Source organism: Pristis pectinata, chromosome 27, assembly GCF_009764475.1.
Source record: "Pristis pectinata isolate sPriPec2 chromosome 27, sPriPec2.1.pri, whole genome shotgun sequence".
Taxonomy (NCBI): Eukaryota; Metazoa; Chordata; class Chondrichthyes; order Rhinopristiformes; family Pristidae; genus Pristis; species Pristis pectinata.
Window position 1 is genome coordinate 13,545,742 of NC_067431.1, and position 27,320 is coordinate 13,573,061.

Consider the following 27,320-nt stretch of genomic DNA (forward strand, 5'->3'; position numbering starts at 1 on the left):
CTGGACCCTGGCACCCGGGAGGCAACATACCATCTGGGATTCATGCTCACTGCCACAGAACCTCCTATCTGTTTCCCTGACTATCGAGTCCCCTATCACTACTGCCCTCCTCTTCTCCTCCCTTCCCTTCTGAGCAGCAGGACCGGTCCCAGTGCCAGAGACCTGGCTACTGCTGCTTGATCCCTGTAGGTCATCCCCCTCAACAGCTTCCAAAGCAGAAAACCTGTTATTTAGGGGAACAGCCTTCGGTGTCCTCTGCACTATCTGCCTGTTCTCTTTCTTTTTCCCTCCCCTGACAGTCACCCTTCTATCTACTTCCTGGACCATAGAAGTACCTGCTCTAAGGGGGGTAACTGTCTCCCGATGCACAGTATCTACATAATTCTCCCTGATGCTTCACAGCGTTTGAAGCTGCAACTCCAGCTCATCAACTCTGAGCTGAAGTTCCATCAGCCTCAAGCACTTACTGCAGAAGTGGTTGCCGTGCACCCCAGCGGGGTCCACTAGCTCCCATATCAAGCAGCTGCTGCACACCACCATGTCCTCCATCTGAACTAATTCTTTCCCTACCTAGTTTTATCCTAATTAAAATTTATAACAATAACAGGTAAACCTTACCTTTACCTACCAGCTACTCAACTGCCTCGCCCCTTTATGCCTAAGCCCGTTGAGCCAAAGCCCACTCACTCTGCTTCCTCTCACTCCGCTGCCCGCTCCAAACACTGCCCGCTGGATATGGCGGTTTTCTTTTTAAACTGCCCGCGCGCTAACTGCTTACGTCACGCGCCTACACAGTCTTGTCCCGCTATTCCCGATTAGAGAAAAAAAACTTAGCTGCTCCGAAGTCCGATGTCCGCCGAAACAACCCAAAAACGAGTTTAAGTTTTAAGTTTTAATTGAAGACAAATTAGAATTATTTAACTGAAATTAAGTAGATGTGTCTTTGAATTGTGATTTTTGGAGATGTGGATAATCTTGGCCCAGAACACCTTTTAAACTTAATCTTTCCTTTCTATAACTATTTTTTAAAAGTAATTAATAGCCTAGAAATTAGGACACACTCAAACTGGGAATATAACCACACTCACAAGCCCGAGACCAGCGAAGTGACCAGGCAAACTGGTTCATCATCCCTATTGACATAGTGACAGATAGCCGCTGACACTTGCTGAACTCCAAAGGTGGCTCCTTGGTGTTGGGTTGTCCTTGGGTGGACAGGTATGGTGAAACAGTGTAGGGTCAGGGGGAGGTCTCCTTCAACATCGCCTCTGTATTTGGGAAAGCAGAGAATTTGAGAGTAAGTAAAACAGTTGAAGCATTGTGTTCAGGTGGCAGCCTCCAGAAATTCCTGAAAATCTGAATGGATCATATTTGGCATGCGCTGCACTTCATCGCAGGACAATTTTGCATCATAGCCTGAACTAGGTTTGTAAATATTGAAGGTTTCACCAATGTTGTTGGTGGGTGCCTGTATATCTACTGAAAAAAACAATCCTACTTCAGTCTGAGTTGCCTTATACAGTCCGAGTGTTGTACAGCAGGGAAGCAGGCCTTTCAGCCCAACTTGTCCATGCAGACCAAGTTGTCTACCTAAGCTAGTCGCAATTGCCTGCAATTGTCCCATATCCCTCTAAACCCTTACTGCCCACGTACCTGTCCAAATGTCTTTTAAATGTTGTATTTGTACCTGCCTCTACCACTTCCTCTGGCAGCTTGTTCCATATACCTACCGCCCCCTGTGAAAAAGTTTCCCTTCCAGTCCCTTTTAAATCTTTCCCCCTCACCTTAAACCTATGCCCTCTAGTTTTAGACACCCCTACCTTGGGAAAAAGACTGTGACTGTTTACCTTATCTGTGCCCCTCATGATGTTACATACCTCGATATGATCACCCCTCTTCCTCCTACACTTCAGGGCAAACATCTCAGTCTATCCAACCTCTCCTTATAATCCAAACTGTCTAGTCCAGTAACATCCTGATGAATATTTCCTGCACCCTTTCCAGCTTAATGACATCCTTCCTGAAGCTGGGTGATCAGAACTGCACACAATACTCCAAATGTGGTCTCACTAATGACCCGTACAGTTGTAACATGACGTCCCATCTCCTGTACTCAGTGTCCTAACCGATGAAGGCAAGCATGCCAGACACCTTCATTACCACCCTATCTACCTCTGTCTCCACTTTCGGGGAACTATGTACCTGTATCCCTAGGTCTCACTGTTCTACAACACTCTCCAGGGCTCTATGTAACTCTGGCTATCCATGGCTATCCATAATAAAAGTGCACAACATGATCAAAGTTTTAGGCTAAATTATTTTAGCCTCTTTCACTGATGAGCAATGATGTTTGCCACGTTGTTTATTAGAGAGCCAATGGGAGTAGCTGAGAAAAGAGATTCCATCTGGAACTTCACATTGGTGTGAACCTTCTCTCAACAGAAATTGTTCTGTAGCAGTGAATTCTAGCTTGGTTACTCTTGCAGCAGCTATAGAAATGTGGAGGAAAGAGTTGTGAGTGAGAATGATGCTGAAAACCATTACTGGTTCAATCAAAAGTAATAATCTGTTGAAAAGTCAGGATGAATGCCCACAATCTGCTTGCCCACTGACAGCTGTCGGTTGCCTTGTCTTATTTTTGATGCTCAGTCTTGACCAAGTATCCTATGAAATATTTTGCAGGCATGGGTTATCACAATTTTGTGAGCCAGTGCCATATAATGGCTATTGAATGTGCACAGAATGATCAAAATTTTAAATCAATCTATTTTAGTCTTTCTATCATTGCTTCCCTTTTTGTTTTTAGTATTTAAGGGTACAGGTCCTTCCCAGGTTACGGCAGGAATCTGTTCCTGTGAAATCCTCGTAACCCAAACAGTTTGCAAGTCAGAAATGTGGTCACAAACTAATTTCCCAGGTGGCAAAAGATGACTGCAGCCCTGCAGCCACCAGCAAATCCATCCCACTGGTCTCCCAAATGTTTGTACATGTCAGGCGTTCATAAGCTGGGGAAGACCTACATTTATTTTAGAAGGCAGGGTTGATCAGGGACAGTCTGCATGGATTTGCTTGTGCTAAGTCATGTCTGACAAACTTAATTGAATTCCTTGAGGCAGTAACAAGAAGGATTGACAAGGTCACTGCCTTTGATACAGTTGACATAGATTTTAGGAAGACTTTTGATAAAGGTCTGAATGGCAAACAGTGAAGAAAGGAAAAGCCTATGGGATCGAAGAGAGAGTGGAAAATCAGATTCAAAGTTGGCTCATTGATGGGAAGTAAAGATTAATAGTTGAAAGATGTTTTTGTGACTCTTTGGTTATTACCAGTGGAGTTTCATGGGGATCAATATTCAGTTTCTTCTTGTAAAATATATAAATGATTTAGACCAAAATATAAGGGCATGATTAAGAATTTTTCAGAGGATACAAAAATTGGCCATGTAGTTGAGAGTGAAGAGGAAAGCTTTCAGCTGGAGTTAGATAGGTGGTCTGCTCAGCTGGGCAAAACAATGCTGAATTGAATTTACTCCAAAGAAATGTGAGGTAGCGCATGTGGGGAGATGAAACAAGGTAAGGGAATACACAATAAATGGGAAGATATTAAGGGGTAGGGAAGGACAGAGGGATATTGGAATGAATATCCACAGGTCCAAGGTCAAGACATAGCATATAAAACCAGAGAGTTAATCCGACAAATTATGCTGCACAAGCGAGGAGACATCTTGAGAACTATGTACAGTTCTGGACAGAGGAACGATGTGATTACATTGGAAGAATGCAGAGACAAGTCACAGGGATGTTGCCAGGACTGGAAAATTGTAGCTGTGAGGAAAGGTTAGATAAGCCAGATTTGTTTACTTTGGAACAAGGAAGATTGTGTAGTATACACTGACGAAGGAACTAGAAAGAGTAAATACAAAGGATCTGTTTCCCTTAGCAGGGGAATCAAACAACAGGAGGCATAGATTTAAAATAATTGATAGAAGGAATTAGAGGGGAGATGAGGAAAATCTTTTTCACCCAGAAGTTGGTTGGGATCTGGAACTCAGTGTCTGAAAGGATAGTGGAGCCAGAAGCACTCATCATATTTAATCTGGATGTGTGCTTGAAAAACTGTGGCCTACACACCTAGTGCTGGAAGGTGCGGTTTGGCTCTTTCTTTGACTAGCATAGACACGATGGGCCAAATAGCCCATGTTGCAAATGTTCTATGATCCTGAGCCATTCTTGGTGACCATGTACAGCTTCCGTTCCCAGCCAGTGAATTCAGTCAGGGAGTTCATCCACAATTGGTGCCAATGTCTAGCCTGCATCAGGACTGGATGTTCTTGGAGACTCCATAGTGCTGGCTGCCCTGCCCATCTTGAAATGTTTAAGAGGGGCATCTGACAAAAATGCAGATTAAGTCCAACAGGTGACAACTGAGGTCCATACCAGATGCCAGTCTTTTGCCATTAGACCTCTGCTGTTGTGTCTAGCTTAGCATCACCAACTATAAAGGATCTCATGATGCAAGATATACAGTTGGAGGGCTGAACCAGAAACATGTTAGGCTTGGCATGTACCTTCTTGTATAGTTTACTCATGGCAAGCTCTGAACTGAAGTGAAAGGGAGTGATGTGGCTCAGAATTGAGAGACAAACTTCTCTAAGCTTATTTCTCTTCTCCTCCTTTCAATTAGTGATTTTCCAATGTAGATCAAGCTCCAGGGAGACCTGCACTTTCTACTTCACTTAGCAGCTTCTGGCTGTAATGACAACTGGAAAAGGAAAAATCACATCGGTATAACAGGGGAGTTTTCTTTGAAGCTTCAAAGCAGATTTTTGGCACAGTGCAGTGAGCCTCTGCTTATCTGGAATGCACAATGCTGAAACTAGAGGCTCTTTGACTTTGATTTTCTATTGGACATAAGCAAAATATTGTAGCTATTCATTTTAAATGGTAGGAGCATCTTAAATTTCCAATGTACATCCCAGCCTGGAGTACACATGTGGAAAATTATTCCCCAGGTGTGTAAAGTGGAAAAGTGCAACACAAATGTCCCATATTAATCAAAATCCACCTAATAATATGAATGAATAAAGTGTGGCTCTGAATATATTCCAATGCAATCATGCAACAGGCAGAGATCAAGAAACATAAACGTTTCTTGTAAGGCAATTGAATGCCAATGGAAGTTCAAAATGACATGATGTCTTTGTCAGGTCTAGAATGCCCCAATAATGATTATAGAGGCCAATTGATTCACTTTTCTTTATAGCACAGGAGCAACAGAAAGAGTCATCGATTGAATGGATTGAACGGAGAGAATTGTTGACAGATTTCAGTTGTTAATGTTTAGGAGAAAGTCCTTGAAAAGAATTCTGCCTGGAGTATGTTCATTCATGGACAGCTGAACCTGCTTGTTTTCTTAAGTGCTACAAATCACATTAATCATTTGAGCTTTGCTCACCAATTTGAGCTTGGCAACATCTCATTTCTTGCTCTCTGTTGGTTCTATAGAAGGAAATATAAATAAAATCTACTGCATGTAACAGCAACATTTGTTGCATATGCTTAACAGGTATTGAACTGTTCATAAGTGTAGATATGTTTGTGAACACATCACAGTCATTAATCTTTTTGTATTCATCAGCAACCAGCAAGGGAGAGTTGAACATTGACGGTTAATGATTTGTACAAGAAGCCAGTGACGGGACAACCTTTAACAAAGTGCATTTAAGCTAGGTATTCTAAATTTGGTTGAATGAGATTGTATTTGCATGTGGTTCAATGTGTCCATAGGGTATCTTAATTCCTGTCATTTTATGTGGGCACCATCGTATTAACATAACAGCTTTGAGTCACTCAACAAACATTCAAGTCACCCTGTGGAATAGAGGTAAAAGCTTCATTCCCCAGGGAGCTGAGACTAAGTTCAGACATTAGTTTGCTTTGACTGAGAGCCTGTTCTTCTGGATCATCTTTCCTAAAGTGAAGTCAAACATAAAATGCCTACAGACAGTCTGGAAATACTGGTAAGGATAAGTCACAAGCAAACTGTAAAACTAAAACGGAATATTTTCCAAAAATTGTTCTGTTTGATAAACTTTAAAAAAACATTAAAACTTTATTTATACAGCACAGTAACAGGCCTTCCAGCTGAACAGGTCCACAATGCCCATTTTAAACCCGTGTTAACCTACCCGTACGTCTTTAGAATGTGGAAGGAAACTGGAGCACCCAGAGGAAACCCACACAGACACGGGGAGAACATACAGACTCCTTACAGTCAGCGATGGGAATCGAACCCCGATCTCTGGCTCTGTAATAGCGTCGCGCCAACCACTACGCTACCATGCTGAAGAGTCAGGGTTGCCTTGCAAATGTAGGATGGTATTTCATGGAGAGAACAGATACACAAGAAACAGGAATTTATCAATGTGGTCCAAGTCTCTGGGAAACATGACAAAGGGTATATTGGATAACTTCTGAAAATGCACAAGGATATATTATAGACAACACATCCATTTGCCTCATTAAAGGACATGTCTCCTTCAATTAGCCACGCCGGGGTGGTCTTAATGCACAATAGTTCATGGTGTGCAATAGTCTGTTTCCATTCTGCAGTCTCATTTAGCCTTGAGATGAGGATTCTGTCATTTATCTTATCTTATGGCGTATCCGATGTCTGTCCACCAAATCTATTCACAAATTAAAAAAAACGTGCTCAGCTGCAGGCCTGTTGAAAATTTAGCTTTACTCTGAAAACCTGGATTTTTTTTTCCTGCAGATAGCCCATCTCCATTATTAAATTGTATGTGAGAAGATATATTCTGATTTATGTTTCTCATTATAATTGTGTTCATTATTGCTTAAATGCTGATCAGGTTAAAATGTGGGTCAGGAGTCTTAACTAGTTTATAGCCTAAATATTAGCAGAAGCCATTTTAGAAAGTCAAGTGGTGACAATTTTAGCATCGTTAAATGTTAGACTGGAATTTTAATATTTAAGCTAAACTGAAGGACGTGCAAAGATTGCAATGCAGGCAGTACTTCAGTTTGTTGCTGCCTGCCTACTAACATAATGGCTGCATTCAGCGAGGTCTAATTAGATGGGGCCATTCTCTCTACTATATTCTGCATCTTCCAAATTTTTCTTCAGAGGCCTAATTTAAAACCTGGTTATCATTAGAGTTCTGTCTTAACATTGAATTATTGCCAACTTTACTGATTGTTGTTTATTTTCATCTAAACAATAGAGACTGTCCTGCTGTGTGGATTTATCTGGAGCATTTGAAAGCAGGTTGCTTCTTTAATTGTCCTTTCCCTTTCAGGCTTTCGGAAACAGCTAAGTGTCAATTACACACATGTGCTGATGTCTCTAAGTATTTGTTACACATTGGGCTCAGATAACATGCTGAAAGCTGTAGGCTCTTTGAGGGATCAACATACTTTCATTATGCCCTTAGCAGTTCTATTGATCAAAACATGAAATGGCATCAGCATGATGAAAATTTATATATGAACGAAACCTTCCACAGTTTTGCGTAGAAATATGTTTGTCTCCGCAAGCATTTATATCATATTCATGTCTGGTAAGTACAATACAGAATATTATCCTTTTAGATCATTTTGTTCATCATGTTTTTGTGCTTTGAAGTTCTTTGGCAGTTGCTGTTTTAATTCTATTCACCTTCAAAATTGTTGTGAATAATTACGATAATTTTCAAATTGATCTCAAAATTATTCTTGCATCTCTTTATCATTTCACCTGTTTAGAATCATAAGGTCATAGAGCCATACAGTACAGAAAAAGGCCCTTCAGCCCACTGTACCTGTATTGGATCTATACTATTCCTGCACTTGATCCATAGGCTCCTACAGGAGCTCATCTAAATATCTCTTTTTAGATATTGGGAGAGTTCTTGCCTTCACGATCCCCTCAGGCAATGCATTCTCGGTCTTAACCAACATCCGGTTGAAAAAAATTCTTCTTAAAATCTCCTCTAAGACTTCCAACCCTTAGCTTAAAACTTTTCACTCTAGTTATAAACACCTCTGCTTAGGGATTACATTTCTCATGATCTACCTTACTGAGGCCCCTCATCATTTTGTATACCTCAGTCAGCCACCCCCACCCCTGCCCCTCAGAAGGTCTCATCTTGAGAACAGATGTGGCAAACAGAGAAACTGAGAGAAAGAGTTGGCATCTTTACAAGAGACAGGGTGGGAGACCGTGTAGTCTAGGTAGCTGTGGGAGTCAGTGGGTTTATAGTAAATGTCAATGAGATGGAGACAGAGAGATCCAGAAAGGGGAGAGAGGTGTCAGAAATGGTCCAAGTGAATTTGAGGGCAGGGTGGAGCTAGTAGCAAAGTTGATAAAATTGATGAGTTCTGCACGGGTGCGGGAAGCAGCACCAGTGCAGTCATTGACACAGTGGAGAAAGAGTTGGGGAGTGGTGCCAGAGTAGGCTTGGAACAAAGACTGCTCCACATAGCCAACGAAAAAGTAGGTGTAGCTAAGACCCATGTGAGTGGCCATGGCCATGCCTCTGATTGTAGGAAGTGGGAGGAAGTAAAAAAGAATTTGTTCAGGCTGAGAACAAGATTGGTATCTGGAAATATTGGAAGGTACAGGCAGGATCAGTGGAGAAAAAAAATGTTCACGTTTTGATCATTGACCTTACATCAGAATAAAGAAATCAAAAGTAGTTTACTTCATACAGCAAGTTAGCATGAGGAATAGGTCGAATGAATTACAGATGCAAATTCAACACACAAATGCAACACAGTAAATGTTGCAGAAATATTGACTGGAGATTAAATATCCCATGTTTTATCTTTCTACACAAATTAAAACTTGTTTCATTTGTAAGATTTTCTAGTTCTGATGAAAAGTCATGGATCTGAAAAATTAATTCTGTTTCACTCTCTCCACAGATGCTGTCTGACCCACTGACAATTTCTAGCACTTTCTGTTTGTAGTTCAAAATTCCAGGATCTGTTGTATTTTGCTTTTGTTTTCCTCTCATTTTCTGGGATTCTATAGACGTGAATCCTCCTTCAGTCCATTGCCTGAGTGAGCCTAAATTGTAACGATTAACAAGTTATAAACTCCAATGAAGAGTCTCAGACCTGAAACGTTAACTCTGTTTCTCCTTCCACAGATGCTGCCTGACCTGCTGAGTGTTTCATGCATTTTGAGTTATTATAATGTGGAACTCGCAGCAGTAAAGAGTTGATGTGAATGGTATTGATGCTTTCAAGGGAAAGGTAGATATGATCATGAGGGAGAAAGGTGGAGAATAAATGTTACCATGGTGAAGAAAGGTGGGAAGAGATTAGTGTGAAACATAATTGTGGGTGTAGACTGTTTGGAATGGATAAGTGACAAATAATCTGCGGTATCTGTGGCATCAAGACTTTGTATCACTATAAAACCATGGTACAATTGAATGATGGACCAGGCTTGAGGAGCTGCTTGGCTGCTTGGCCTTCTGCTGTTCAAATATTCCTACTTTACACTGGCAAATGGTGAGCTTCCCAGTAATAATCTGTGGAACAAAAAAAAACAGGTTTATTTTGTAACAAACTTTCTTCTCCTGGGGGCTGATATGTGCCTGCTTTGGCTCCTTAAGAACACAATTATTATTTTTGTATATTATTTTGCACTGTAGCTTGAAAGTTTGTAATAGAAAGACTCCTAATTTCCTTTAGATGTTTTACCTGGAGGGCAATCCAGAAGTATTGCCTGTAATATTAATTCTGTGACTTATTCTACACAGGCCTTTTATCAGATTCTGCTGTTGCAAATGATTGCGTTACGAAGTGTGATGAAGATTGCATAATCAACTGTGCAAGAGGACACTACTATGCTCTTGGCAATTGTATTGAATGTCCAGCTGGTTTCTAGTGAGTAATCCAACATATTTTATTTTGTTTTGTTAATATACAGGGGTCATGGAGTCATAGAGTCATAGAATTATACGGCCCTTCGGCCCAACTCGTCCTTGCTGACCAAGCTAGTCACATTTGCCTGCAGTTGGCCCATGACCCTCTAACCCTTTCCTATCCTTGAACCTGTCCAAATGTCTTTTAAGTGTTATGATTGTACCCACCTCCAACATTTTCTCTGGCAGCTCATTCAATACACGCCAACCTCTGTGCAAAAAACTTGCCTCTCAGGTTCCCTTTAAATCTTTCTCCTCCCACCTTCAACCTACGCCCTCTAGTTTTAGACTCCCCTACCCTGGGAAAAAGATTGTGACCATCCACCTTGTCTATACCCCTTGAGATTTTATAATCATCTACAAGGTCATCCTTCACTCTCCTTCGCACCAGGGAAAACAATCGCAGCCTTTCCAGTCTCTCCTCTTAACTCCAGCCCTCCAGCCCCAGCAAAATCCTTGTGAATCTTTTCTGTACCCTCTCTAGTTTAATCACATTTTTCCTATCGTGTGGCGACCAGAGTTGCACACAATATTCCAGGTTTTATTTTACTTTAAGCATTGGAATAATCAGGTGACATCTGATCAGCTACCTGTCGCCTTTAATTCCTGACCTGAATTCCTATTAAAGTCAGTGCAGAAGAAGTTCATGAGGGGCCTGCAATTAATGGTTGATCCTGTGTCACCTGTGTCATACCATGACCTATCGTGAGAATAACCCCAAAAGATGCAGAGTTCATTTTCTGCTCTGGTTTAGTCCTAGCAATAAAGTACATACAATTGGCTGATGTGGGTGTGCAGTCTTACTGCTTGATTTAAGTGCAGAGCCAAGTGCTCATGAAAAGCTGAATCAATGCAGTGTGTTCTACTTACATTATTTCTCCAGGCAGCTGAAGATTGCTCCAGGGACAAAGGGTTGTCATCTCGTCACTTCAACAACAAAACCAATACATTATTCTCAATAATACATTCTCTTTCTTATTACCCAGAGAGAACGCAGTTCAGGGGTTGTGCTTGTTTGTGTTTTTTTTGTGTTTGTGTGTGTGTGTGGGGGAGGGTTGTGTATGTGGGTGTGTGTGTGAGGGAGTGTGTATGTGTGTTTGTGTGGGGGGGGGCTGGTGTGGGTGTATGTGGTGATTGATAGGGGAGGAAGGTTGTGGAGCATTATTCCTGGGAAAATCAAGCAGAGCGAGAAGGTGGATAAGAGAAATACCAAATAAAATTTCCAGGGATGACGCTTTCAAGCTTATAAGATATTTTAAATAAAAGACATTCTGTACTGAAATACTTGTGGTTAATCTGACCTTCACTGGACTGTTAATTAGATACTTAAGGGGTAGATCAAACTGGTGTAAATAGATTCTGGATTCTGGCCCACTGGATTCAATGTCCAGCAGCTATTATCATGAAGGTATCATTAAAAATGGAAGCAGATGAGACAATATTACAAACTGTGCAAAGCTGAATTGCAGGCTGTTATGTGAGGAGCTCTAAAGATGACAGAAGTAAACCAGTGATAAGTGGTTTGTACTGAGCTATTATCATCAAGATATTGTAGCAGGTCTGAGTCAGATACGGTCCAAGTATTCAAATTGGATAAAGGAACACCAAAATTTGGCCAATTTTGTTGTTTAGATTCTTCAAGAGAATAACATTCGAGCTATGTTGCAAATTCTCAGTGTTTTGCACAATTACCTAAATTCAAGAGTAAATCCTTAGTCTACAATAGTTAACTCCACAATTTTAGCAACACACAATACACAAATTATCCTCATGGTTTGTTTGATTATATGAAATGCAAACAGAGGAACAAGCAAATTATGGGACTCTCAACAAAGACCTATAAAATCTTAATAATTTTGATTTCAAGTTGTTATTAGTGTTAATACAAAGGTACATAAATTCATTAATTAAAGATCAAAAGTTCAAAAGAATGAGCTAGGAACCAAGGAACAAACTTGCAATTAATGAATGAACACAAGCCTTTTAAAATAAAATGCTTTTCATTCAAAGTACAGATGAGGCAAATTCCAGCCCCTGCACTAAACTGAATTTTAGCTGCTGGACTTGCATGCTTTGAGAAGTGAACAGATTCCAGAAATTCTTTTCCTTAAAGTTTCAATGTATTGAGTTTAAACTAGAAAATTAAGGAACAAAATAAACAGACAATCCTCTCAGGCTTTGTTCTTCAGAATGACAATCTATGGGAGAATATTTAACTTGCTAAAATCTGCAGTAGGGAATAACTGTGGTGTAAATGTGATTTGTTCTTAATCCACTGGGATTGGATACATAAAAAAACAAAGCATTAAATGTAAATGAATGAGTTCATTATAGTCATTGAGAAGACTGGAATGTCCATTTGTTTTAATGAAGTCGATTTTTAATATTTTTTGCTGCCACACAAACATAATTATAAACACCCACTGAAGCGGTGATCAATTTTTCTCTGTTGGTGGTTATTTCACATATTGAAGTGTAGCGGTTAGCGTAACACTATTACAGCGCCAGGATTCAATTCCGGCCTCTGTCTGTAAGGAGTTTGTACGTTCTCCCTGTGTCTGTGTGGGTTTCCCCTGGGTGCTCCGGTTTCCTCCCACATTCCAAAGACGTACAGGTTAGGAAGTTGTAGGCATGCTATGTTGGCACCGGAAGCGTGGCGACACTGTGGGCTGCCCCCAGAACACTCTACACAAAAGATGCATTTCACTGTGTGTTTCTATGTACATGTGACTAACAAAGATATCTTATCTTATCTATTGAAATAATTAACTCAGAGAAAATACTTCGAGAGTATTCCATGGGGGTTAAACAGCATAGGTCACATGAAAGGTTAAAGGTCAAAGAGAAGGAAACCAGCTTGACTGTCATCCTGTGAAGTACAGTGGAAAGTACATACGTGGCTTAACGCTTGAGGAATTGATTGGTCTGACCACGATCACTCTGCTGTTGAATAGTCTGACAATGCCACTATCTAGAAATAAACATTAATATTACTACCTCCAAGATTCTCTCCAAGGTTAAAACTCATGTAGAGCATGGACTAGGGTGAGCTGCTATATTCTGAGAAAAGGAAAACATTTTTACAGTGACTTTCCTGACTTCAGGATGTGCCAAAGTTCATAACCAATGAAGTACCTCTTGAAGTGTAATCGTCGTTGTATCTTTAAAGCTGATGAATGTTTAATTTGAAGTCCTTTACCTAGTATGGGGACAATGATTTTAGAAAAGACATATGCCATTTTGTGTAGTGCAGAAACTGTGTAGCTGTGAGAAACAAAGTTGACATTAAACAATGAATGTTGATTCAGAAGCATGCATTAGTTAATACATATACTGAAGTTAGCGATGCATTATATTATGTTGTAAGGGAGTTAGTTTAGTTGATTCATGAAATAAATTCCACATTTCAAAAGAGGAAGCCAATTTAAAGGGACTGTGGACCAGGGTTAGGGCTTCATCAATGGTTTTCTATTTTGTCCAAACTACAGCCCCTTACATGAGATTGTTGCTTTTATTCTTGTGTGCAACTTCGTTTGTTTTTTCAACTGGAACCACCAAGAGATGCTTACGGTTTTGCAAGCAAAGCAAGGATGTGTGTGCTAAAACAAATATTAGAGCATGATTAATTTTTTTTTGGTTATGTTTGATTATTGTTTACAGCAGGGAGACTTCCCTCAGAAGGTTATGTATGTAGATAAATGAGATGATCTGGTATATTGAGATGAAGGCAAGGCAGCCTTTTATTTTCACCCATCCTTCTGTTTTTCTAATGTAACTGTGCAATACTCCACATAATAAATTACCCCTTTGATATCACTTTTAAGTTGAGTGCTTATTAATGACTTTTCTTTTCCATGTTAGCTGCCCAGGGGGAACATCAAGTCCAAGGGCATGTCATCCCGGCACTGCCAACTATTTTCCTGGGAAAAGTGATATTACAGACTGTAAGGTAAAAATTTCTGTCATTTGACCCCAGAGACAATGATGTGATGAGTTTTCTGCAAAACTTTTTGGCAAGTCCATTCTGCCTTTTAAAATGATTAATAGTTGAAATGAATATTGGGTAAAGGTTACACTGCAGTATTAAATTGCATATGGAATATATTTTGTTAAAGAAGCTCCTGTTTTCTATCATTGATCTTCTTGTGAATTAAAAGTAAAAAATTCTCCTGACTCCAGTGTATTTTTTTAAGTAGGATAGAACACATTATGTAAATTTAAGTTGTACATTGGCATCTGAAAATATAGGGTTTCTATAATCATTATCCACATTCTCTCATCTTCTTCTAAAGGACTTCAAATGAAAGATTCATTAGTGTTAACACATTAAAAAGTCAACTCTCAACCTGACCACTGAAACAAAGATACAAATGAATGTCCTGATCACACTACAGCAATGAAGAACAACTACACTAGAAATAGTTTGACTCTGACTCTATGTGCTGCCTGCTTTATACCTCTGTCTGTTATATGACCCTGTCTTGATCCATATGTTCTCCACTCCTCATCTCCTTACAATAACATTATTCTAACATAATATAAGGGTAATTGGATTAGCATGTTTCAGGTTGCCTGGTCAATATCTTCTTTATGTATCTAAAGCGACTAATAGCAATAAGGAGACACAAGAGACGGCAGATGCTGGAATTTGGAGCAACAAACAATCTGCTGGAGGAACTCAGTGGGTGAAGCAGCATCTGTGGGGGGGAAGGAATCATCAATGTTTCGGGTCAAAACCCTGCAGCAGAATAGCAAACTGGGTTTATCAATACACTTGTGACTCTGTCATCATTTCATGTTCACACAAAGTAACAGAACATTTCTATTTAACGTAACCCATTCAACTTTAAAATCCACATCTTTATATTACACCAAAACAATTGTGAAAATGCCAATAGCAGTCCACTTCCACAGGACTTGTCCAACAGTAGTCTGTCTTCAAAATTTAGAGCTGTGTATATAGGAGTCAAGAGCTGCATCAGCATGTTTCATGTGCCTCCTATTTCCTAGGCTTGCCCAGGTGGCTACATCAGTGCAGCTGCAAGTGTTGCCTGCAGACCATGTCCAGCAGGATCCTCCTGTGATCCAAAGGAAGGAACGCTCATGGCTTGTGGTCCAGGCCACTGGTCTCCAGAAGGAGTGCTCAGCTGTCTCCCTTGCATGGAAGGACACATCTGCCCAAATGGGAACATCACACAGGTTGTTGATTTATGTCTTATCAAAATTTGATATCTGAACCAGAGAGGGTGAAAAGTGAGCTTTTGATCACTACCATTGCTACCAGAAGTATTTATTTCAAGAGTTTATATTTAAAAACCTATTTCAAAAAGCATTTTTACTTTTATTTTATAATGCTTGCATGAAACACTGATGTCTTTAGGTTTCTTTGATGCTGTTGTGCTCAGGGGAGAAAGTTTATTCAAGTTTCTTCCAGTTCATTGTTATTAAGGCCATTAACTGCCAATGAAGAGCAGTGCCCTGTTCTTCAGGGTGATGGATGTCCAACTCTACACTCGTAAGCGTCCCCTGAAGGTTATCAGCTGCCAAGGCAGCCTGGAACCTACTTTGTCACTCAACATTTGTGAATCGACATACTGAATTCTAGGTTCAGTGGGCTGTGACTTCCTGAAGTATAGGAAGATAGGCATGTGACACAAGTACATTGAAAATGATGTAACATAAAAGACTAAACAACTATCAAAGAGAAAAATCTACAGGAACAAACTCAATTTTAAAAAGCTGTTTGCATTACATGGCTTGTTATAGTCTAATAATAGCAAAGTAGGTAAAATACGCTCGTCCTGGGGAGGAAGGGGAGTTCACCTGTAAATTATAATGTTAAATCAGAAATTTCATTTGAATTTGATCCTTGCAAATTCTTTGCAGTATTCAGTTTGAATTGATATTTTGCAGAAATGCGCTCCAGGAATGGAACCTGACTCTGACCATAGCAGTTGTGTGGACTGTCAGAGTGGGTATTTCTCCAGAGAAAGTGATTTAAAGTGTCAGCCATGCCCCACAGGTAAGATGGGCACTCCATGGTTTACAAGGTGTTGTTCAGATGAAGCTACTATTAGAGAACACCTTCAGCTCTTCATCCATGTCAATCCAGCTCCTCTTTAAATGTTTGCTAAATTTGTTTAACCTTCTGCCCTTTTCCAGGCTCAAGGACAGCTTCTATCCCACTGTTATAAGACTCTCAGATGGACCTCTTATACAATAAGGATGAACTCTTGATCTCTCAATCTACCTCGTCATGGCCCTTGCACTTTAATCGTCTACCTGCACTGCACTATCTCTAGCTTTAACACTATATTCTGTATTCTGTTTTTTTTCCTTTCGTACTACCTTGATGTACTTATGTATGGAATGAACTGTCTGGATGTCATTGCAAACAAAATCTTTTCATTGTGTTGGTATTAGTTTATTGGTATTGGTTTACTATCGTCACTTGTACCGAGGTGCAGTGAAAGACTTGTCAATTCATTACACAGCACAGTTACATTGAGTTAGTACAGAGTGCATAAAGGTAGTACAGGTAAAAACAATAACAGTACAGAGTAAGGTGTCTCAAGTGCAGAGAAAATGCCGTGCAGGTAGACAATAAGGTGCAAGGTCACAAGGTAGATCGTGAGGTCAGAGTCCATTTCATCATATAAGGGAACCGTTCAATAGTCTTATCACAGTGGGATAGAAGCTGTCCTTAAGCCTAGTGGTATGTGCCCTCAGGCTCCTGTATCTTCTACCTGATGGAAGAGAGAATGACCTGGGTGGGTGGGATCTTTGATTATGCTGGCTGCTTCACCAAGGCAACAAGAGGTAAAAACAGAGTCCTATCTCGGTACATGTGACAACAATAAACCAATTCCCAGTTATACCTAATGCTCACCTCAGTAACTGTGCACTCCAAGTAACTCCCTCCCAGTGGGATACAGAGGGAATGGTTATGATATCATATTGGTGACATAGTAGTACAACAGGTAGTGCTACTGCTGCCCAGCCCTAGTGACCTGGGTTCAATCCTAACCTTGGTTGCTGTCTGTGTGGTGCTTAAGGTGCTTCATAACTGCATAATTAGGAAAATAATGGACAGCAACTTAGAAACCAAACATTTGGCCAAAGAAGAAAGTCTTAAAGGAAATCAGAGGCAAAGAGATTTAGGGAGAAAATAATGCAGCTCAAGAACAAGGAAGTGAAGGCTTGGCCTTCGATTGTAGGTTGAAGATGTTGTAGGATGTACATAAGGCTGGAGGTGGCTGCAGAGGTAGAAGTTTGAGGGATTTGAACAATGGAATGAGGGTTTTAAAAGCAATGAGTTTCATTTTCGGATAATTTCAATCTGTATCAGAGTGCAGTTCCACGTGCAGGCCACATAGGCAACATGACCATTATCGGAACAGTTCTTTCAATACATTGTTATTTGTTGCAGGCTTTCTTTGCCCAGTGCCGGGATTAATTTCACCAATTTTATGTTCTGTGGGCACCTACCAGCCAGAGACAGGTGGGACACATTGTGTACCATGCCCTGCTGGAAGAGATTGCACCAACCCTTCAACAGCAGTTCCCTGCCCTCCCGGAACGTACAGTGTTAAAGGAGGAACTGGATGTTTACCTTGTGCTCCAGGTGAGCTGATAATCTACTGGAATAATTACTGAGATTTGTTTTTTGCCCACTGCTCTTCAGTTTTATTCTATAAGAAATGTCTGAACATTATTTTTTGCCTCAAGGATTCTACAATGGCAGGTCAAGTGCTTCCAACTGCATCAAATGTCCTGCTGGCTCATTCTGTTCACCCACTGAAGCTGTTGAATGTGAGCCAGGTTACTACAGTGAGGTTGGCATGACCAGCTGTCGACCCTGCCCTGGTGGCTTCAACTGTAATCATCTTCAGAAACCAAAGCCCTGTGGGCTTGGCAAGTTTGCTATGAATGGAAGTATCAGCTGTGAAGCTTGTCCAAGAGGTAGGAAGATATGTGTAGTCATCGTCATTTGAGAATTGAAGATCGCTTATAGTAGTGAGGAATACAAGCCCCCTTAAAGTTACTGACTGACCCTGACAGACACTGACTCTGGATCTGGGTGTCACTGGTAAGGCCAGCAGTTATTGCCCATCCTTAATTGCCCTTGAGAAGATGGAGGTGAGCTCCCTTCTTAGTCTGCTACAGTTCAATCTACTTTTGTCACTATGCTCCAAATATGCTTTTTTCCCCCTCAAAACTCATTTTCCACGGTTTTGTGGCAGTATTCTTCAAAGTTGCCATCTAGGCACCCGGAGCTACCACCCCTCTAGTGTTGGCAATCATCTATAAGAATTGTAGGTACAGGTCCCAGATAATACTGTAATAAATCCAGGAGGAAGGTAATGTGTGTAAAAATTATCTTTCTCTTCATTTTCTTTGAATGCTTTCATTCATTATGGGTAAGGATATGGAGATGTGAGATAAGGCTACAGCGCTGGATGGGGCAGGAGGCATGTGCTGGCAGCACTAATTTCACTGCAAGCAAAATCCCTTCCTTTTGTAGTGAAGTTCAGTGAGATTACTGTCTGTGGGCTGGCAGCAGCTCACCCTCCAAGACCATTGATGTATCCCCATTACCTGCTATTTCGGGCATGTAAACAGATCTTGCCCATCATTAACATCCCATCAGCATCAATGACATTGAAAGAAAGCAACTCGTTCACTTTAAGCATAGACTAGTGTGAGAAAAGGGAAAGTATACATGCCTGAAATCTTAGAATATGTCTCCCTTGGGTATCTAATCCAGCCAAGTGGAGGATCATTTCTGTAATGTAGAACCTAGTAATTAATTAATAATAATTTCTTAACCTTTGGCTCTGAAGGTCATTCATTTATATTTTCTCTCAAATTTTAATTGCAATGATTAATTTATAGGATAATTAGTTTGTGATCAATTGGCTATGAAGCACAGTGGAGCCAGTGGCAAGATGATATGGTGGCCAGTTGTGAACCCAAACAGGCACAGTGAGAGCTTTGCTGCATTTGTATCTATTATGAGCCTGCAAGGTCAGGCAATGCTATAACAGCATCTTTATGGGGCCAGAGAGAAAATAATCTACAGCACTTCTCTCTTGTCAGAAGTTCACAAATCCCCATGGTTGATTACCTTCCTTTGGTAGACTCAAATCCTGCTCTGATACATTCTTCTTCTTCATTTGTTTCAAATCACTTCATATGCATTCTCTGCATCGCAACAAATTTCTCAGTTCCCCAGAGGACCTCGTGTACGGGATCCTGTGTCCACTGGGAATCACATAAGTGAAGAGTGTATCACCACTTCCAGATCTTTCGTACTCACTAATTTTATTCATTGGAACTTTTTTGCTTCATGTCTTTGTTCAATTACTGCCTTTCCATACTTTCTCCATGTGTTTTCTAATTCACAGATTCAACTTCTACTCATCACAGTGATAGATAGGGGAGGTGAAAGGAAATGCACTGGTTTGGAAACAAATGCTGCATCGTAGTCAAAATCAAATAGGTTTACAGCCATTTCTCTACATTACCAATTCACTGGGCCACTGTTTAATCTCCTGGTTCACTTGTGCAGCTCCTTACCTCCTCATAAAACCTTTATGTAAAACTCATTTGCAATCAGTTAACTCTGCTTCTAGATTAATAATAGTTTTTAACTGCCCACTGGAAGTTCCTGTGTACAAAAACAGGCAATGATTTGTTGACTTGGTGCATTGCACCAAGAGGAATCCTGACTAGCTTGCACTCTTCAAGACTTCTTTATTTTCCTGTTCCCTCCCCCCACCCCCATCTGATTTTCTACCTTCCTCTCCCAACAATGCCACCTTCAGCTGTGCTGTGGGATCACCGTTTTTCACTAATGTGGGCTATCTTTATGTGCGAGTCTAGATTTATTCAACAGTGAGGCCAACCACTTCAGGACTTCTCAAAGGAGTTTACTAGATACTTCACTTCCAGGGTTGATTAAAATAGTGAGCAATGTATTTACGCTCTAAACTTTAAGGCTGTCCAAATATTTTAACTGGTGAATATCATCAAACTTTTAGAGTGTGTTACTGCACCACTGCCTTGAGAACACGCGTCCCAAAATGTTGTGATCCTTGCTCATTCTTCAATACAATCTTCAGATAATCCAGCATTTATTGCCCATTTCTTGTTACCTCTGAGATTGCATTGGGATTTGCTCCTTGCTACGGCCCTACTGAAGGTAATCATGTGGTACTGTTAAGGAGGTCTCAGAAAGCCAAACTGCTAACCAGGTTTGATATGCACTCAATTTCTGTAAACAAAACAAACAATGAAAAAGAGGTTCCGTATTTAGTCTGTGTTTTGTTTATTGAATTTGCTACGTGCAATGTTATATTCATGTGTGCCAGCTTTCAAACTGAAATCCAAATTAAACCTAGCCCTACAAAATCTATTTGCATTCACAGTGCCTCCAATAACATGAAGGTCCATGTTATTAACTATCTGAATCCTTGACATCATCGTGAGGAACGTGTTCAGTACTTGGCATGAATCCACTGCTTGCTTGATTCATTTTGACAGCCTTTCGCCCTGCTTTTTATTTTTGTGTATTTTCTATTGTTTTGTGCGCTGTGCTTTGAATAAATGGTTTCTGAACTCAAGTCTTATAAATGTATGTTAGCTTAAGTCAAAAAGAAATGATTGACTTGGTTTCAGTCTCCAATAAAACCTGCTCTGTGCATCATGTTTTATTTCTCTTTGTTTCTTCCACCCTCCATACAGGTCACCAATGTCCCTATGAAGCAACAGTTGAGCCCATCCCATGTCCTCTTGGATACTATGCCAACAGGCAAGGGCAGACAGCATGTAAGAAATGTGAGCGTGGAAGCTACTGTGAGGACCCATCAAGTGACCCAGTGCTCTGTCCAGTGGGGAAACGCTGTGAAGCTGCAGGGCTCACAGCTCCTCAGAGCTGTCCTTCTGGAACATACACAGATGCAGAGGGCAGCACACACTGCCAGTCATGCCCAGCAGGTTTGTAGCAGCAGCTGATAAAACCTGAAAGCAGTGGAGAATCACTACACACAAAGCACTAGTTCAATGCATTCTCTTCTCCCTCTGTGCCATTCCATTTCAGGCCATTCTGCTGCAAGATGAGTGAATTATGACAGTCCTTAACATCAATTCTATTTATTACATGATGTAGAATTGCGTAAAACTGTACAGCATAATAACAGGTCATTTGATCCAAGAGGTCTATCCCACCATTTACTCTCTACAAGACAGTCCTTCCATGTTATATCATCTTGTATAATGGATATGAATATTATATCATCTAATTGTTAAGGTGCAGCAGGATGCCATTTGGACTAGCGTCTATTCTAGCTCCTAGAAGAAAAATCCAGGCAATTCACTCCCCTGCTCTTTCACTCAATTGCCTTGGAAATTATTTGTCTTTAGTGCCTTTCTTATGTACGTTCCTTTCTCCTTTATTTACTTATCCAGCTTTCCTTTAAGTGCATCCACAAAATTTACATTAAACACTCTTTGTGATAGTGCATTCCGTTCTCACCACTCCCTGAGAAAAAAGTTTCTACCTCATTCCTTATTGGATATATTAAGGTTAGTGACTGCCTTATATTTAACAACCTAGGTTTTAGTCTACTTTGCATGTGGAAATTCCTTGTTAACATCTTCAGTAAATGTAAAGGTAAATTCTATCAGCTCTCTTTGCTTCTCCAGAGAAAGAGCCCCAGCTTGTTTAAATTTTCCTTTTGATGTATGATTTTTAGTTCGTTGTTATCCTTGTAAATTTGGTTTGTTCATTCTGTTCAAGTTTGACATGTAACATGGAAACCACAACTACTTGCAATTCTCTGAGTGTGGTCTAACCAAAATTGCCTATAAATTTAACATATATTTGGATTGATGTAGCACTATAAAAATGCAGAACATTTCAAGTTAAAGGAGGCAATGGAGACTGAGGCACGCAGCAGGGTGTTAGGAGAGGTGACTGAAAACTGTGTTATTAAAAAGAAGGGTTGAGAGATTTTTTTACAAAAGGGGTGGAGGCAGTGAGTTTCAGTGGGTGAGATTGGGCAAAGGAAAGAGGTCCACAGAAAACTATGACATCTCCTGAGGTTTGGAACCTGGAGAGGTTAAAGGATCACGGGGAAAGTGTTGTTTGACATTAGTGGGCATTTGGTGCAGGTTGTCACAGAGCCGTATTTCGGGTTGGTTGGAGTTTGCAGAAGGAGGCAGTAGAAAAGTCATCAAGGAATGCACTGAAGTGTTTTTATGGAGTGAACACAGCATGGAAAATGACTTAGTACTGGAGTGGGGACATAACAGACGGGGAGAGAGAGGTGCTATAACAAGGATGGAAGCTGTCTTTCTACAATAGAAGAGATGGGGAGCACACTTTATGTCAATCTAGCCTTTGAAACCAAATTGTGATACTTGAGCCAGATATTGTGATGATTAAACAACTTCCCCATCAATCAATCTTAGTGGCTTCATTGCAGTAAGTGACCAATTAATTTTATGCAGATATTAAATGTAATTATCCTCCACAATGCATTTTTCTGTAAAAATTGCCCTGCTTTTATTGGAAGAAGTTGCTGTGGTTTCTCTTTCCTCTACTTTTTTAAACTGCTTTCTGAGGAAATCTATTTTGTTTGCTCCAATTCACAGATCGAGTCAGCATTGCAGTTTCCAGGGCTTTGCTGTGAGCAAATTGACTGCTGTGTTTGTTTGCATAATAATAGCAACTATCTTTGAAAGGTACTTCACTGGCCATGATATCTTGAGGGCATAAGAGCAATAATATAAAAGCATGCTCGTCTCTTCATTAAAGAGATTCAACAAGTGACAAAAGCATCAGTTTCCATTTATTGTTAAATATTTCCTGGATTGTTATATAAACCAGTAGGGAACAGTTTAACCTTGACTTGGCGCTGGCTGCAACATGACTGCAGAGGACATGATACCCAAGCAGTGTGCAATTTATTTATTAGAAGTGGTTTCATGCCTTTAGTCTGACAGTGCTTTGACTGACCTGCATTTGAATTGCATAAAATGGGATGCAAATTCAAAACCACTTTGCATCAGTGTAAATTATCTAGCATAAGTGGTTTATTAATTGTGATATGATTTTAAATTTAGGCAATTATCTTAATGAAAAGAAAACCTTTTCCCCTTTAAGTCCATCAAATTTGTCTGCAAATTCACAGAGCTGTAAGGCATTCCTGTCCTAATTTTCACCTGTTCAGAGTTTTTACTCCCCAAAGGCAAAGACTTCTTTGATATGATGGAAAATGATTTCTGCGTTCACAAACACTGCTGGTAATTCAAACCTATAGAATAAGACGCAGCATGACCCAGGATTGTTGAAACATCATGTTTATACCATGGCTCGATCTGGGCCTCCTTTATTCCACCAAACCCACAGGTCCCCTGAATATCCGTGCCATGTAATTATTTAATTTGAGGCATTAAACTGTATTTTCTCCATCTGCTTTGTCTAAGTGGAGCTAACATAACTTATATTTACAGCCAATACATTTTGACTTTCTTTATTAGGAGTGAAGAATGAAATGGATATTTATTTTGCATTTCAAACATTGATGAATTCAGAAAATGTTTATGATAAATAAACAGCAGTTTAGTACATCAGGTTGCAGGTGTGAATATGTTAAGATGATGAAATATTCTGATAATCTTCTGTGAAGCTGTTGCCAAGAAGCATTTTGTTATCACTAAGACTTGGACCCATTTTCTGAAGGTTGTCTTTGTATATTCTATTGTGAAGAAGGTTTTGCCACATAACTCCCAAGATCTTGCAGTAAGGCAATTTAGAATTTAGTATGGAACAAGGAAATTGATTGTTATTCCTGAATTCAGTTGTACACTTTATTTAAAAGCAATGCTTTAAATATATCTTTTTGGCCTCCTGAGCATAAGCCCTTATAACTGCATAGTGGACCAGTAATAAACATCATGAATGTTTTATAAATCATTTTATTTTATGGGACATGAAAGACATAACATTTATAATTTATGGCATTGCAAGGGATGCTCCTCTAGTACAATGAAGAGATACACGTGTTCAAATCATTTCTGGTGCTTTGATTGACTTTGTAATGTAACCACACAGCATCAGCTGGCTAATCTTTGCGAATAATTTTAACTTATTGTAAGTCCATCATAAAGAAATGGGGCAGATTTTCAGCTCACTGCCCAGATGTGAAATTGGCATTGTGGATTGTCCAGCTGTCAAGGAAGTCAGCCCCTTTTTTTTTACACTATTTCTGAAACAGGCAGCTGATTGACAATCACTGGGCAACGACATCCACCCCAATGTCGCAGACCTCTCCTGTCCCTTCACCCATATAACAACAGGCCAGAGTTAGTTTGGAAATAAGGCATTTTCACCTCAGTGGTGTTATAATTGGAAAAGGAAACCACAGAAGAGATACTGGCATGGAACAAGTATCCCCATTCAATGGCCCTTTTCTATTGCGTAGTTTGTGGCATGTGTACAAAGATATGACTTTGCCTTGATGCAAACTGCACATCATCATTCAGGGAAAATGTCACCCAGATATGATCCAGGAAAGGTGGTCACCTTATAGAATTAGTGTTTAAGAGATCACTCAAAACCTGGAATACTTTTTAACTCAATAGTAATCCCACTGGTACTTTGTTAACATTAACATGTAACCACCACTGGAATGCTTATTAATATGCTTGCAGGGAGCTTCTTTTACCTAAGTAGTAGGCAATGCAGAATTAGCATTATAACCTGGGTCTGGTAGTCTTAATTTGTTAGCACATCTCATTCCAATGCACAACCTATGACTTATACATGCTACAAGCAATTAAACCATGAAAGTTGCCTCAAGGTGCCTCATATTTTCTTGAGAATTATTAAATGTCTTCATGCCTAAAATGGCTCTTAACAATTTTGTAATTGTGAGATGGTTGGTATTTCATGCCAGATTGATGCAACTTCTGATGATGTGTAGACCACATGAATGGTCAGAACAATATATAAAGTACCAGCCTTGATGAGCTTATGAATGATGTACAACATCCACAGCCATCAATGACTGGGATCTAAGTTCACTTACATCTGACACCAGGGCATGCATTCATCTAGGGCATGCATACAAGGTGAGAGGGGGTAGGTTCAGAACAGACGTGAGGGTTACGTTTTTTACATGGTGGATGCCTGGAATGCATTGCCTGATAGGGTGGTGGAGGCAAATTTATTGGGGGCCTTTAAGAGGGGCTTGGATGCCCACATGAATGAGAGAAAAATGGAGGGATATGGGCATTCTGTAGGTAGGAGAGATTAGCTATGTCGGCACAACATTGTGGGCCGAAGGGCCTGTTCTGTGCTGTACAGTTCTATGTTCTATGACCCACCTGCAACTAACAATCAACCAAAATTTCCTCAATTTGCTGTAATTTATAAGCAGAACATTAGACTCCACATTTACACATGAACAAAAACAGAGTTAAATCCGTACTAGGTCTTTGGTTATAAGGATTAAAGGTCATTCTAGGTGTTCTGTTATTTCAGGTTTCAGCTGTGTTGCTCCAGGCTTGCCTCCTGAGCTCTGTGAAAGAGGAACATTCAGTCTCTTGGGGGAAACATATTGCCAACCTTGCCCACTTGGCACCTACTCCAATCAGACTGGAGGCTCTGTGTGCCATGTCTGTCCGGCAGGATTTGCCTGCAGTCAACCAGCTTTAGACCCTGAGCTCTGCACCAAGGGATCTTTCAGGTTAGTAACGAATATCTTTTACATCACATCGCTGTTTGTGGGGCATTGCTCTGCAATCAGCTGCCATGTGACGTACTTCACAACCATGGCTAGACTTCAAGAAAGTATTTAATTGCCTGTGGTCCCTTGGGACATCTTAAGTTGTAAATGTAATATAAATGGTTTGTCCTCCTTTCCCTCTTCCTTTTCTGTAGATGGTGCCAAATCCTGTCTGAGTAATAAGTCTTGATTAAGAATGCTATTTGGGGGGCAAAACTGGAATGTATTTGTCATGGTTATTAAGAAAAAATACGTTCTCGTGATGATTTTTCACCACTGTGCTGAGGGCTCAGATCCAGCAAGGAGAAGCTAATGTCTGCTGGCTGTGATGGGTTCCACGTAAAATAAATCAGAGTAATCTCAGCACCATCGGATTGTTCACTGGTTGCACACCTACTGCAGAGACTCTCACAACAAAGGCACTCAATCCTCATGATTTATAAAGTCACCCTCATTGCTCTGCTTTACAATAAGCATTCACAGTGGTAATAAATGGCCAATTGCAAATTCTGAGCAGTAATCCTATCTCCTCTTCCCCCCCTTTTACTCAGTACCTTCGGATCTACGTTCTGTACCTCTTGTCCACCAGGCACTTACAACAATGGATCTTACCTGGAGGGTTGCTTGTTCTGCCCTGCCGGCTTTGCCTGCCCAGACCCTAGGCAAGGTCAGTATTCTCTGAAAAAAAAAGATTTTGTTTGACAAATTCAGTATAAATGTACATTTTGAAGGGTCTTTATATTGTGAAATGTATCATTTAGAAAAAAACATTGATGCATCAAATCTTCTAAAATACACTTTAGAACCTATAGAATCCAGAGGCCCTAAACCCTCCAAGTTCTAATCAGACAAATTAAGTGAGGTCACCCCAGATTGCTAAATCAATTTATCAGGTTAGTTGTTGAATGATATGGACCCAGGAGACCCCAATACAATCTTCAGGTTGTGAATTTAATTGGGTTGCAGCAGGCCGAGTTGAGACATTTCAATTGGCCTAAAGACTTCTACATTAAAAAGGGAAAATTTTCCCAAATTGGGAAATCGCCATATACATCTGTGTGTGTGTGTGTGTGTGTGTGTGTGTGTGTGTGTGTGTGTGTGTGTGTGTGTGTGTGTGTGTGTGTGTGTGTGCGCGCACGCACGCGTGCACCTGGATGCGAGGATTTGAGAGATCAAGCTTATACCCATCTGTGATCCTCCTCGTCGTTAGATAATCTGACAGCTCTGAATTTCAGGTCACACAACAGAGTGAGATACTGGAGTTTCCTGCGGCTTCAGCACCTCCACCTCAATGAGTTCAGGAGAAGGGGGTGGAGAAAAAAATCCAATGGGATTAAACAGCCCAAACAATCTGTCTGAAAAGAATACAAAACTGTCCTCTAGACCTAGAAAGTAATACACTGTCCAATCCCTCAGAAAAATCAACTAATTTATGATTATCAAGTATAAAGGGTAACAATTAAAATATTCAAGCCTGGTGAATAAAGCCAATATTCATTTTATGTGCACAGCCATATTAAAATCAATCATGACATAATAACCATATAAGTGTCATAATAATTAGATAATATTACTTTTACCTTGACAATGAC

The 27,320-nt window shown here is 40.2% G+C and overlaps 1 long non-coding RNA gene across 1 annotated transcript; it reads right to left on the reverse strand.

The window, feature by feature from the left end:
• Positions 1–1,196: 1,196 nt before the first annotated feature.
• LOC127583799 (uncharacterized) lies at positions 1,197–27,320 on the reverse strand. Its single transcript, XR_007958303.1, has 3 exons — positions 27,309–27,320; positions 26,341–26,406; positions 1,197–1,268 (listed from the first exon to the last, which is right to left on the reverse strand). It is a non-coding gene; the product is annotated as an uncharacterized LOC127583799 (long non-coding RNA).